Raw genomic sequence first — 13,621 nt, forward strand, 5'->3', positions numbered from 1 at the left:
GCACACCAGCACCAGGGCGTTTTTCGTAGTATTTGTGCCATCGTCGGCGGCGGCCGGATTGTTGCCGTTTTATTGACAGCTATGGCCGAACGACGACGGCAGAGGAATCAAAAGCAGCAGCAGCAGCAATATGTTTTCAAGGTTTCCTCCTTTGGTGTGGTATGGCGCATAATTTTTGTGGTGGCCCCTTTCGGTAAAGTGGAATGGCTCTCGGTCCGAAGGAATCGGATTATTAAAGGGAAGGATGGACGGGAGAAAGGGAAACTGGCGAAAATGGTGGAATGAATCATTTCTCGTTTTGTTGCAATTCTTGATTTTTTTGAGGTCCCATCCCTGACAGTGAACTGAAGACCATTTTGAGACTTGAAAAAATTGTGCAGTTTTTAGAAGAGGTAGCAAATCCAAAGTTGGAATCCACTGAAACAATATCTGCATTCTGGGTACTTGAAGTCCACATCTGTGTTCGGAGAGTGCAATATCAAAGGAAAAACAAGTTTTGTCTGAAATTTCTATGAATTACGATAAATTGTAAAGCATTGGTGCTTGAAGTTTACGTCCGTGTTTGGAAAGCGTAAACCTACCGGAGCGTTTGGTACGGTATGTCCACGCATCCTTCCTCCCCTGTAGATTCTGTGAAATGTGATCCGTTCTCAGAATCCTCTCTGCGGTAAACACAATGCAGTGGGGCTGGCCGCTTTAATTTTTGTAATACATTTTCGCGTGTACTCAGATGTACTGCAATTATTAATACAGACAAGAAAAGTGCTTGGGGTGTAATCTAATCACATGACTTTCCAGCATGCTTTCATCGCACTGGCTGCGTTTGTGTTAGATTAGATTAGTGTTTGGGAAGCCGAAATCTGCAGTACAGTCGAGACTCGATTATCCGATATTTGTATGGGACATTGGATAATCGAATCATTAATAAAAAAAAACTATTTCGCGTATTTTTTGTCATTTTCATATGCCATTGTAAATACTTTGCAAAAATTATGTCGCTGTGTGCAGAGTTGAGGGACATAAACAACAAAAAATATTACAATGCACAGTGGTCCGAAACCGAAATCTAGCGTGACAAAATTGATAGCGGCCACACGTTAAGATTTAGAGCTTCGGTGTCTTCGGGACAAATGATCAGGGTCAATTGGGACATCTTTTGGTATGATGGACATTAAGGTGGTCCAAATTTTAGGGTGGTTCAGAATTTTTTATTTTGGCGGGATGACGAGATAGCGCTTTAGTGTCTTCAGAAAAGTTATAGAGAACACAATCTTAAACAACTTTGCTGAAAAACACAAAGCTGTATCTCCAAACGGGAAGTTTCTAGAGCCATTTTTGTAATTTAGGTTGAAGTGTTTATGGAAAAAATGAGTTTTTTGAATTTATTAACTCAGGCTTGTGTCGTAGTGAGTTGGTGTCTTCTAAACATTTGTAGAGCTTATCAAAACACACATTTATCTTACAAGAGAGCAAAAATCGGACTTTTAAAACAAAAGTTATAGCCAAAATACGTTGAAAAAGACGCCATTTTGTAATGTGATTAACTCGAAAAGGTGGTGGAGCTTGACCTCGCTCTTAGAAGCATCCGAAAGTACACATTTTAGAGTACATTTGCTGAAAATATCTCGGAGGTCTTTTTTGTTTAACTTAATCTCAATTTGAAAATGAGCATTTTTAAATCGTTTTTGCCCATAACTTTTGATAGAATTGACCAAAATTCATTCTTCAAGAATAAAAATGTTCATTTTGACAAGCTCTACAATTGTCTAGAAGGGCTCAAAATTGTACAAAATGATCTAGTGGTTGTAAAAGAAGAAACAAGTTTTGGCTGAAATATTTCAGGAATCAACAAAATAATTAAATTTGGCCACTCAAGTCGGGAAAACGTCGGAAATTCGCAAAATCTGGAAAAAATCTGGAAAAAGTAGGGAATTTGTGATTTTTTATCAAAAAGTCGTGAAAAGTCTAGAATCCCTGCTTAATTGTTTTTTTTTTGTTTTTTTTTTTTAATAATTTTGTAATATATTGAACAATTTTCAAATTAAATTCACTCGATTCTTTTTTAGTAACTTACTTTAAATTTAAAGTTTTCTTCTCTATTTCAATCTATTTGAGAATTAAAAATTTTAATTAACACACATTTCACACAGAATTTATAATATTTTTTATGAATCAAAAGTTTTATTTTTTTGTTTATCAAACATTACCTTTTGGTTAACAACACAGTTAATAAAAAAATAATTTAAAAATTCAGCCTAATTTTTAGGATTATGGCTAGCGCAAACGTATGATTCTGTTTCATTTTATCACATTGATTAAATATTTGATTAAGGATTCCAACTTGAGTTTGGCAATGTTTTTTTTTGTGGTAAATATGTTTAGTTGTTGAACTAAATACATTAAGTCATTTCCAATATTGTTTTTCAGGTGATTCCCTTGAATTTTTTGTGAGTATGGGAAACTTACTTAAGATAAAGCTTGATTTTCAATTTCCGGAAACTTAAATATCGAAAAAATCCATTCGATATTCGTTTTGAAAACATGACAAAATATTGAACCTGTTAAAAAAATAAAAAAAAATTAAATGATTTTTTTGCTTTCGAACGATTCACATAAAATAAGTCGTAAAACATGAAATCTTATCCAACTTTTTTTTTTCATTAAAAAAAATAATAAAGCAGTTGAATGTTGACAACTAGATAAATCAAAATTTATTTAAAAAATGAATAACAAAATTTACAAAATTCAAAATGAAATTTACTAAAAACATTTTGTTTAATGAATTCCTAGATATTTTCAAAATTATTTGAAAAAAAAAAATATGAACAGCAAAAATGTTTAATGTAAGGATAAAATTTTAAATTTAGTTATCTTTTACTTTTTGCCATTTCCAATTGAAACGAAATAGCAAAAAATATACTATTGCCAATTAAAAAAAAAAAAACATTGAAAATACAAATATCAATGTGCTTTCAGTTATTTTTCAAAGACTAACTATGGAGTGGAGAAAAAGTCCAATTAACCAAATTTTCTCTTTTTGCTTTTTGGGTGTTTTTCAATACCCCAGACATAAGGCGGTTTCTAAAACACCCAAAAAGCAAATACTAAAAGTTTGGTTTATTGGACCTCATAAAAAAAATAAAATAAATAAAAATCTATTATTTGCAATTCTGTAAAAGTCGGAAATTTCAAAATGGGATTTGAATGGTCACCCTGATTTCTACTCAACATTCCAACGTGAAACGTTCTCAACTTGATGAAAAAATGTTTTCAGATTTAAAAAAATCACGACTCAATAGGGCCAAATATTATGATTTAAGCCCTTTTAAGATGTTAGTCATGACTTTATAAATCTTAAAATATATTTTTATTTTTTTTAGGCTGAAAAAATGGTTTACAGATTAAAAAAATAAAATAAATTGAGGGTTGATTGGGAATAAATTTATTTTTGATAATCATTCTTTGCAAGGCCATCTGTCAGAAACCAGAAGTCGGGTCAACAATGTCCTACAAATCGAATTGTAGAGAATAAAGTAATCAAATAAACTGAATATCAAGACATAAGGGAGGGCACTATTTAAAAAAAAAGTCATTTTGGTTTTATAATTTATCCTAAAAATGGTTATAACTAAAAAACGGTGTTATTTATCGAAAAAAAAACAAAAGTTCTTTTTCGATATATAGTTTAATATAATTTTTTTGAAATGATTCTTTTTTGCGCACTTAAGGTATTTTCAAAAAAATAGTTGGCCTAAAACAAAAACGTCCGTCATACCCTATAGCTAAAAAATAGCAGTTTTGATCTACTTAAAAATATAAAAAAATGCATTTTGTAATATAATAGACAATTGACCACTCAAATTTGAATAAATGAGGTCGCTGAACTCGATTTGATGTAAAAAGCAAGAAAAAAAAATAGAAAACAACAATCTTTTCTCATGATTCGATTACCCGAAGTCCCATACATTTGGATAATCGAAACTTCGGATATTCAAAACTCCGGATAATCGAAACTTTGGATAATCGAGTCTGGACTGTAGGCCTAATCATAACCAACAACTTTGCTGGAGACACCAAATCGATTAGGAAATTCTCTCTCAAGATAGAGATTTTCGAATGGTTTCATAGCTCTTTTCCATGGACAGCCCCCAAATTTGTATGGAGACTTGCATTCATGACAAAGCTTCATATTTATAAAAAAATAAAAATATTAAAATATTTGTTTTATTTTTATTGGCCTTTTATTGTTTGACGTTGGTTCCAATTTTCTCTTTTTGATTTTCTTTCATTTGTCACAATCACAATGTTTGTTTTGGTAAAAGAACCCATGATTCATGCAAGTCATGACCAATTTTGCTCAAAAGGTTACCAGAAAGAATGACGTCCAACGAGAACAATTTACTTACATCATGACTCAGAATTCTATAAACAAAGCTGGATCACTGTGATTATGCCCTTTCCGTTTGATATTGGTAGCAGTAGTAAAGGGGGTACCCATCACTCCGTTTAGCCTTAATCCGGTGGTTTATTTCCTTGATATATCGAAACCGATTTCCTGCTTCAAAGTCCAAATGCACAACTGGAACCCAGAGACGAGTTCGACTTCTTGACCGACATTACACAACAACCCGCTCTGCCCGTACTAATCCAAATAAACGCACACAAACACACACACATGATCAATTTATTCAATCTACCATAGTTAGTGGGGAGGGCTAGTCATCCCGTCGCCACTCTTCACTGTGGAAATCTCGTAGTTTCATTCTACCGACTCAAGGCCGCCAGCGTCACGAGCATCGGTCCGACGTTCCTCTTTGTGTCTACACTCGATTAAAACTCGGTTCGAGCCTTCCGATAATTCTAACAGTTTTAAATATTTAACACACTACTGAGGTTGTGAGTGTGCGTGTGTGCGCTTCATCTTGAAATCTTCAGCAGGAAAGATGCAAATTCCACATGTGTAGAACACGCTCGCACACATTTAGCTGTACGAGCTCTTCGAAGTTGATCCGGCGGCGGCCCACTTCGGAACGAATTGATTATTTTAACATAAATTTCAACGTCATGCAGAGAGTCTGGCTGTTTGTTTGAGCAAAACGCAGAAACTTTGATTAAAATAATAACAAATAACAAAATGTTCTAGCACCAGACAGTCTGGCAGCACTGCCTCAAAAAACCAATCTTCTCAGACAAAATTGCTGTCTGTCAATCATTTCCCGTACCGAGAAACCATCATCATTGGAGGTTAAACTATTTGCTTCCCCCCTTTAAGTTACGGTCCAACTTCAAATCCGATCCGGCGAAACCGCATCGTCCAGGTTGGCAGGTTAAATTTGCCTTCTCTTGGTTGTGGTTTTGAGGTTACGATTTCCAAGACGATTCCGTCGTCAAATATCGAACATTGTGCTCAGAAATTTGGGAGGGGGTTGCTCTTGGAGCAGAGCGTTCGGTGGTCGTCAAGTTCGCTTCGGCGAGTGCGAGTTCAATTCTTGTCCAAAATCTTATTTTTTTTTCAATCGTCGATCGGCAAAACAAAACATCGAAAAATAGTAAACAAACCCAAAGTGGCAACAGTGTTATTCCTATTTAGTGAGCTCTCCGATGCTACCCGTCTTGTTTGGTTTCGAAAGATAAGAGGGGCAAAAAAAGAGGAAGGGTACGTGACGTGTGCCGTTTTGAGCACACAGTTGCATGGCATGAAAGGTGAACATCAGCTTAACTTGAAGAAGTTAGCGGAGGCTTTGCGCAATTGTACGTTAAAAGGAGAATCAGCTGGATGCTGATGATCGTTAAGGTGTGTGTAGGTGAATCGTCATAACAACATGTAGAGGGGTGCCCCCCTTAATTGAGTAGGATTGCACCTTAAGCCATTTCGGTGGGTTTGGGAATGGTGACATTTGGCTTCTTGAAAAGTAATATTTATTGAATTATAATGTGGGAACCGGTGGCTTGCTGTGAGAGATCTCCTTGCATTATGATAAATAATAGAATTGAAAAGTGAAATAAACCGATTGTAAGCACACGATTTGATTTTTTGTCGAAAAATTGACAACACTGCCCAATGAATCTTGACCAACTTGTGCCTAAAAATTTGATTTTTCTAAAATGGTTACTTAACTCAATTTTTAAAATATGTTCATTTCTTAGATTGTATTTTTTTGAGTCCTACACAGAAAAAAATATGGTAATATTCATCAGGAAATGGTGATAAATTTTGTGTCTAAATTTTCAATATTCTAAAATTCACAAATTGATAGATTTTTCAGCAATTCCATTTCAAAAGAGCCTAAACCGAAAAAAAGTTCTCCGATCAGGCTCAATTTTTTTCTGGGGGTTCCTTGGCCAAAATAATTAGACCCGTATTTTTTTGTTTGGCCATTAGGGTGACCTATATCGTGCTAGGGTGGTTCGAAAAATGGCAATTTTCGTCATTTTCGCAAAACCTCTTTTTCAAAAATCATATCTCCGCGCCATTTCATCCGATTTTAGCTGTCTTAGACGCAAAGAAAGATGATGAGCTTGACTATTTGAGAAAAATAGTAAGAAGTTTCGAAAATCTAGCTTAACATTTGAAAAAGTCGCATGAAAACTTAAAATGGCGTTTTGACCGTGTCTGGACCAAAGAGCTTATGTCTGAAAATATTTTTATCGGATTCCTCGGAAAATTTCACATAATATTTCAAAAAATTGGCGATGTCGAACCGTACGATTCGGAGATATGATTTTTTGAAAATAAAAACTGAGTTTTTCGACGCGCCACGCGCAAAAACGGGAAAATGACGAAATCGGCAAAAAATCTACTTTTTCCACTAAAACTGCGATGACTTTAAAATTTCAGCGATGACCTATAGATGTTTGGGTATCAAAATTTTTGTAATTGAAAGACGCAACTTTTGGTACCATAACATCTATAGGTCATTGCTGAAATTTTAAAGTTATCGCAGTTTTAGTGGAAAAAGTTGATTTTTTGCCAATTTCGTCATTTTCCCGTTTTTGCGCGTGGCGCGTCGAAAAACTCAGTTTTTATTTTCAAAAAATCATATCTCCGAATCGTACGGTTCGACATCGCCAATTTGTTGATATTTTATGTGAAATTTTCCGAGGAATCCGATAAAAATATTTTCAGACATAGGCTCTTTGGTCCAGACACGGTCAAAACGTCATTTTAAGTTTTCATGCGACTTTTTCAAATGTTAAGCTAGATTTTCGAAACTTCTTACTATTTTTTCCAAATAGCCAAACTCATCATCTTTCTTTTGCGTCTAAGACAGCTAAAATCGGGTGAAATGGCGCGGAGATATGATTTAAAAAAAAAGTGTTTTTTGCGAAAAATGACGAAAATTGCCATTTTTCGAACCACCCTAGCACGATGTAGGTCACCCTAATGGCCAAACAAAAAAATACGGGTCTAATTATTTTGGCCAAGGAACCCCCAGAAAAAAATTGAGCCCGATTGGAGAACTTTTTTTTCGGTTTAGGCTCTTTTGAAATGGAATTGCTGTTTTAGCAAAAAAAAAAGTGTAATATTACATCAGGAATTAGTGAATTTTCATCAGGTTCACATTTTTACACATTTCTTGAGTAATATTACTCAAACATAGGTAATATTCAACCAACCAAAATTGTTAAAGCTTTTTTGTATAAACTATTGCCAAAATAATAATAATAAATAGAATAAAGTACACAGAAAAAAGTTGAATTTTGGAAGGTTGAAAATTTTATTGGTTGAATATTACCTCTTTTTAAGTAATTTTACATAAAAAATGTGTTGAAATGGGAACCTGTTGAAAATTCATCAGAAACTGTTAAAAAATTCAAAAATTCATAACATATTTTTTCCATATTATCTCTGATATTCCCTGTTGAATATTCCCTTTTTTGTGCACATACAAATTTAATCCAAAAACCGAAATACAAAAAATATTTGTTTCCAAAAGGTTGCTCTTTCTTGAAAAAAATGCTTAACTATTGTCACTTGTGGACAAAAACATTTTTTTCAACAATTTTCTTTAATGAACTTATTTAATCGACAAGTGGTTCTTGAAATATTGGCAGCTCAAAAATATAATGAGTAAAACAGTTTTTCCAAACGATATTTTAAAATTAGGTTTCATATTCTAAAAAGGCTGAAGATAATTGTTATAAAACTTTTTAAAATCACAGGCTTCAGTAATGATTTTATTTTTTCACATTCACAGAAAAAAAATGATGGTAATATTCATCAGGAAATGGTGACAGATTTTGTGGCAAAATAAATGATAAATTTTACCCCAGAAAATGATGAATTTTCATCAGTTTTTGATGAATATTCATCAGGTTCACATTTTTACACATTTTTTATGTAATATTACTCAAAAAAAGAGGTAATATTCAACCTACCAAATTTTCAACATTCCAAAATTCAACTTTTTTTTCTGTGTTGAAATTCTGTCAAAAATTTGGTGAGATATCGTTACTTAAAAAAATAATTGATCAGGCAACTGGTGCAATCCTTTTGTGCAAAAAAGATTTTTTAAATTCGAAAAAAAAAAACAATTTTCGATAAAGAATATTTCTAGACTTTTTTATTAGGTTCTATAATCAAATATAAACTTTGAGTGTATCCCGCCTGGACATTGACATAAGGTATGAAAGGGGTTCACTCAATGTTTATTTTTGTTTAAGAACCTAACAAAAAAGTCCAAATTTGAATATTGTTTAAAATCTAGAACAGTCATCAGTTTTTTTGTAAAGTAGGTCAAACATATTGGTTTATTGTTTTTGCACCGAAAAAAAATCAAGTTAAAAAAATATATTTTCTACAAAAGTAGATTTGCACCGATGTGAGAAAGAAAAATTTGAAGACATATGGTCGAAAGAACTATAGTTTGACTTGTTTTAATATCGAAAGGACACAAAATCGAAGTAGAGAAAATGTGAAAAAGTCATAATTCAAACATATCAATTTATTAAAAAATATTTTAATAAGCAGATCTTTAAAAATTTGTATGAGAAGGAGTCGAAACTCAGACATATTCTATATAATTTTATCTTCTTTCAAAATAACTAGTGTAAGGTTTCTGAAATATATTTTGGTGAGTTTTTTTTAAGTTTAAAAAATTTACAGTTTTTGAAATAGTTCTTTGAGGTATGTATTTTGAAAAAATGAAACGACATATTTTTGTGGCTGTGATTTTTCTTCAAATTTTTCAATTCTTTCAAAATAATCTGTGATTGTATCTGTATTTTTTGTTCGTTTCAATTCATTCAAAATATTTAGTTCTTTAAAAAGTTTTATAAGGAAAACTCTAAACGCAAACATGTTTTATAGAATTATTATATTCTCTAAAAATATTTTTTCCTTCTTTCTGTAATGTTTGTTTACAACCAAGGTTTCGCTTTGAAAAGTTGCATCGGATTTTGTTCTTCGATCTTTCGCTTTTCGACATTTTGTCATACTTTCATTTTGCCCCACACAGTAAAAAAAATATATTAAATCTTTTATTTCAGAAATAATGTGTTAGTTTACCTCTTAAAATGTGTAATTTAACTACTATTCTGATGTAATGTCACTTTTTTCAGTCTAAAGTGTGCACAGCAAAAAAAGTTGAATTTTGGAATGTTGAAAATTTGGTTGGTTGAATATTACTCATTTTTTGAGTGATATTAATCAAAAATTGTGTAAAAATGTGAACCTGATGAATATTCATCAGAAACTGATGAAAATTCACCAATTCCTGATGTAATATTACACATTTTTTTCGCCACAAAATCTGTCACCATTTCCTGATGAATATTACCATATTTTTTTTTTCTGTGTGGTAAAATTACAACATAAAAGAGGTAATATTCAACCTTTTAAAATTATACCTCCCAAATTTGCACAATTTATTACACAAATTATTTATCATCCTACACAGTTAAAAATCCGATGGTAAAATCGCATGCAAAAGCTTGCATGTATTATTGTATGAGAAAACGTGTACACAAAAAGCATGTACACAAGAGAAAAAAAAAGATTTCGCACACCCCAAAAATAACATCAATCCGGTGAGAGTCATCTGCAGATTACCAAGTCCGCGCCCCAACCATCTCGGTTATTTCACCGTCTTATTAAAATTTGGTTCAACGCCAATGTAGCAATAGATTTGCTGTAATACGGTGTATGGGGAACATACATCGGTGTTGGTCCAGACAATTCCACAGCGGCCAGATAGCCGAGAGAGGGTTGGGGCGCGGACTTGGTAATCTTGAGATGGCTCTCACCGGATTGATGTTCTTCTTGGGGTGTGCGATTTTTTTTTCTTGCGTACATACATGCTTTTTGTGTACACGTTTTCTAATGCAATATTACATGCGTTTGATCACAAAGGTCACGTGCATGCTTCTACATGTGATTTTACACGGTTTTTTTTTACTGTGTACATCATTTCCGAAGACATCAAATCGATTAGAAAAACCTGTTTCAAGATCGGATTAAAATTTTAAATTTTTTAATCAGAATATAGCTAGTTTAAGTACTTTCAGGAAGAAATGTTTGAGAAAAAATAGAACTAAAAATTGTCAAAATGTCAAAATCTTCCTTGATATAAATAATGAGACAGGTTTCAACACAACGTAAATCTCAACGCAATTGTATTTGTTTACCAAATCAGCTGTGCATCGACTGCTCGAGATCTACTCCGTTTCATCACAAGCCTTCGGTTGCTCGATTCAACCTGCCAGTCAAAAGATCAAGATTCGGCCCTCCGCTGGCCCCGAAATAAAGCAAAAAAAAACCCGCTTTGTAACGCTCGGTAATTGCAAATCTCCCGATCTGCTAACAAACACGCACAACCAAATCCAACCAATGCAAAGAGGGGCACCACGCCAGGTGAATTCCAACCGTCGGGGGTCGTCCATCGATTTCGTCATACCCGCGTCAGCCTGCAGCTGTTTTCTTCGTGGACTTGGCCAAAATCTCCGAAAACCGCATCAGCGGCGGCGGCGAAGTTGATCAGGTTTTGTGTGTATGATTCTAACCTCAAACCACCAAAAAAGCAATACACACCGACGTGACGTCGCTGTGTTTGTGGGGACAGACCCTAGTTAGACTGGGTTTGTTGAGGTGTTCAAGGTAACGGGGTTTTAGTGGTTAGTAGCGCTGCGTGTATTTGTGCGGGTTTTTTTTTTTGGTTAAATGCACTTTTCGCCATATTTAATTTGGTGGAGCAATTTTTTGCTGTTTTTATTATTGGTGTGAATGGAGTTAAACAAAGAAACCAATCGAGTCATGCCGCAGGTGGAATTGGATGAGCGAAGGGAAATGGTGCAGATTTTTATTTTTTTCGGCGATTTAAAGCGAGTTGCATAAGTCAACATCATCATGATTGAAGAGAGGTGTTGAGATTTTGTTGAGGGGTTTTTGTTGTCACGGATCGTTAGATCTACCTTGGCACGACACGGTGCATGAAGAATGATTGACCTTTAAGTGGATAAATCATGAATTTGGGATTGTTTGTGTGGTCTTTGAAGCTGCAAGGTTGATACATTTAACGTGCGAATTGGACTAGTTTAAAAAACCTTTTCTTTTAACGGTTTGTGAAATACATCATAAGTGCAGATAATCCATGACAGGGTCGCCAGATCTTCGAAATTCTTTAATGATCGGATATGGTTTCAAATACCTATACAACAGTGTAAACCCAATTTTGAGACTAAATTTTTTGTGATTTCAGATTCGTAAAAAAGTCCAAAATTGTCAAAAGTACAAACACTGTTGAACAGTTAAATTTGCTCCATTTTTGGGCTTATTCACCTTCCTTTCCCCAATATCAAGCGAATATTCCCTTCGCCGATCGCGGCAAGTGTCAAACTTTCTCGAAATCGAACACCGTTACGGAACCAGTTCCTCTGGTCGTCATTTGCTGTGTTTTTATTGTGCAAGACTTGACTCGGCCGAATGCTGCTGCGCCGTCACCATTCCCGTCATTTCGCTGTTGGTATCTTTATTGTGTCGGGAATCGGGCCACGCCGGCTATCCCATCTCAACTCACGGTTTCCCGTTCTTTTCTCTTTCTAATGACTGATGAGAAAATTCAAATCAAGCCAGAACTCTTCCATGTTTTATGTCTTCTTCTTTTCCTTCATGTTTTTTTTCTATGCCATAATTTTCCAAACATTCACAACCGCACATCTAGGCACTTACGCGTTTAATTGCATTTTCCGCGACTTTTTTCCCCCTTCTTAGTTTCTACTCTTTTTCTCAAAAAAAAAAAATAATAATAATAAAGCTTCAAACGGAAGCAATGGACAAGTGCTGCGCGGGTTAGGGTTGCCAGAAGTCAAACAAACTACGTCATCTCGCGCCGCGGCCGCGGCCGCCATAAACATTCAACTTTCATTGCCTTCAATTAGTGCCAATCTACCGAATTGAGCCTCGAACGCGCGGAGGAGGGCGTTTGTTGGGGATGTTTCTGAAAAGTGTTTTTGTTAGGTAAAAAAAATGTTTTTTTTTTAAATCTGACGTTCAACTTTGTGAAAACTTAAAATTAATCTTTTGTGCAAAATTTAACCTTTTACCCGGTCCACATTCGTGTAAATAAATAAAATTTAGGGAATCTAAAAGTAAATACTGACCGCGCCGTGGTGGCGGGATAAAATAGAGGAGATGAGGCAGCAATGTGTGTGCCTGTGTGTAGAGCTAATCAACCAGAAAATTACTACAGTTTACAACGCGAGCGAACGCGGTTGACCAGACAAACAAACAAAATTCTCGAGAAGAAACACACGCGCGTTAAGCTTTTGGGTTTAATATGTGAAGGTTGGACTTGATAGTAATTTCTAAGTTAAGGAAATGTGTTATTGAGATATGTTCTAGAAAAGTTTTTAAAACATGGAAAAATACCGAGCCACATAGCCCAGTGGTAAATGCCGGACCCGATACTCTTCACGGGTGTTCCCCTCAGGAACAGGGAAAGATTTAATTTTTAAAATGTCAGCATCGAAACATTAAAATTTGAAAATCATTGTAAAATACACAGTAAAAAAAAATCATGGTAATATTACATCTGGGAAGGAGTACATTTTTAATGTCAGAAAAAATGTGTAATTTTACCTCTAAAACTGTGTAATTTTACCCCTAAAAATGTGTAATATTACCACTTTTTTGGTGTAATAAGACTTTTTCAGTCTAAATTGAGGTTGAATTACATCATAAAAGAGATAATATTCTACCTTCCAAACTTATACCATCCAAATTTACACTATTTTTATTGTGTACAGTAACCCTCTAACGCCCGGCTTACCTCACCACCTCCTATCATTATCCCTTTTCCTGTTAAGTTTTTTCATGTTATTACAACTACTTTTTAAATTTTTTGCTTGTTTTTCTCATTTTCATTTAAATTGTAAAAAAATACGTTGAGGCAACTCCAAATTTTCCTTATATTTTAGGATTTTTCCAATGCTTTTCATTATCAAAAATTGGTTGAAAAATGATTTTTTAGGTGGAAATTTATCAAAAAAAAAAAAAAGCTAGAGTGGTGGTCATACAAGAAAGATATATACAGCCATTCCACGTCAAAAAAAGTCTTCAAATCAAAAGTGCTCCGATTTGCCTCAAATTTGGAGTGGGGGTTCTTTGGCCCAAAGAATTAGACCC

General features: G+C 34.2%; 1 protein-coding gene across 11 annotated transcripts in view; it reads left to right on the forward strand.

The window, feature by feature from the left end:
• Positions 1-13,621, forward strand: part of LOC6044582 (RNA binding protein fox-1 homolog 1) — a 520,873-nt gene that overhangs the window by 157,365 nt on the left and 349,887 nt on the right. The gene's annotated exons all lie outside the window — the stretch shown is intronic.

This window comes from Culex quinquefasciatus, chromosome 3 (genome assembly GCF_015732765.1).
Source record: "Culex quinquefasciatus strain JHB chromosome 3, VPISU_Cqui_1.0_pri_paternal, whole genome shotgun sequence".
NCBI classification, from domain to species: Eukaryota; Metazoa; Arthropoda; class Insecta; order Diptera; family Culicidae; genus Culex; species Culex quinquefasciatus.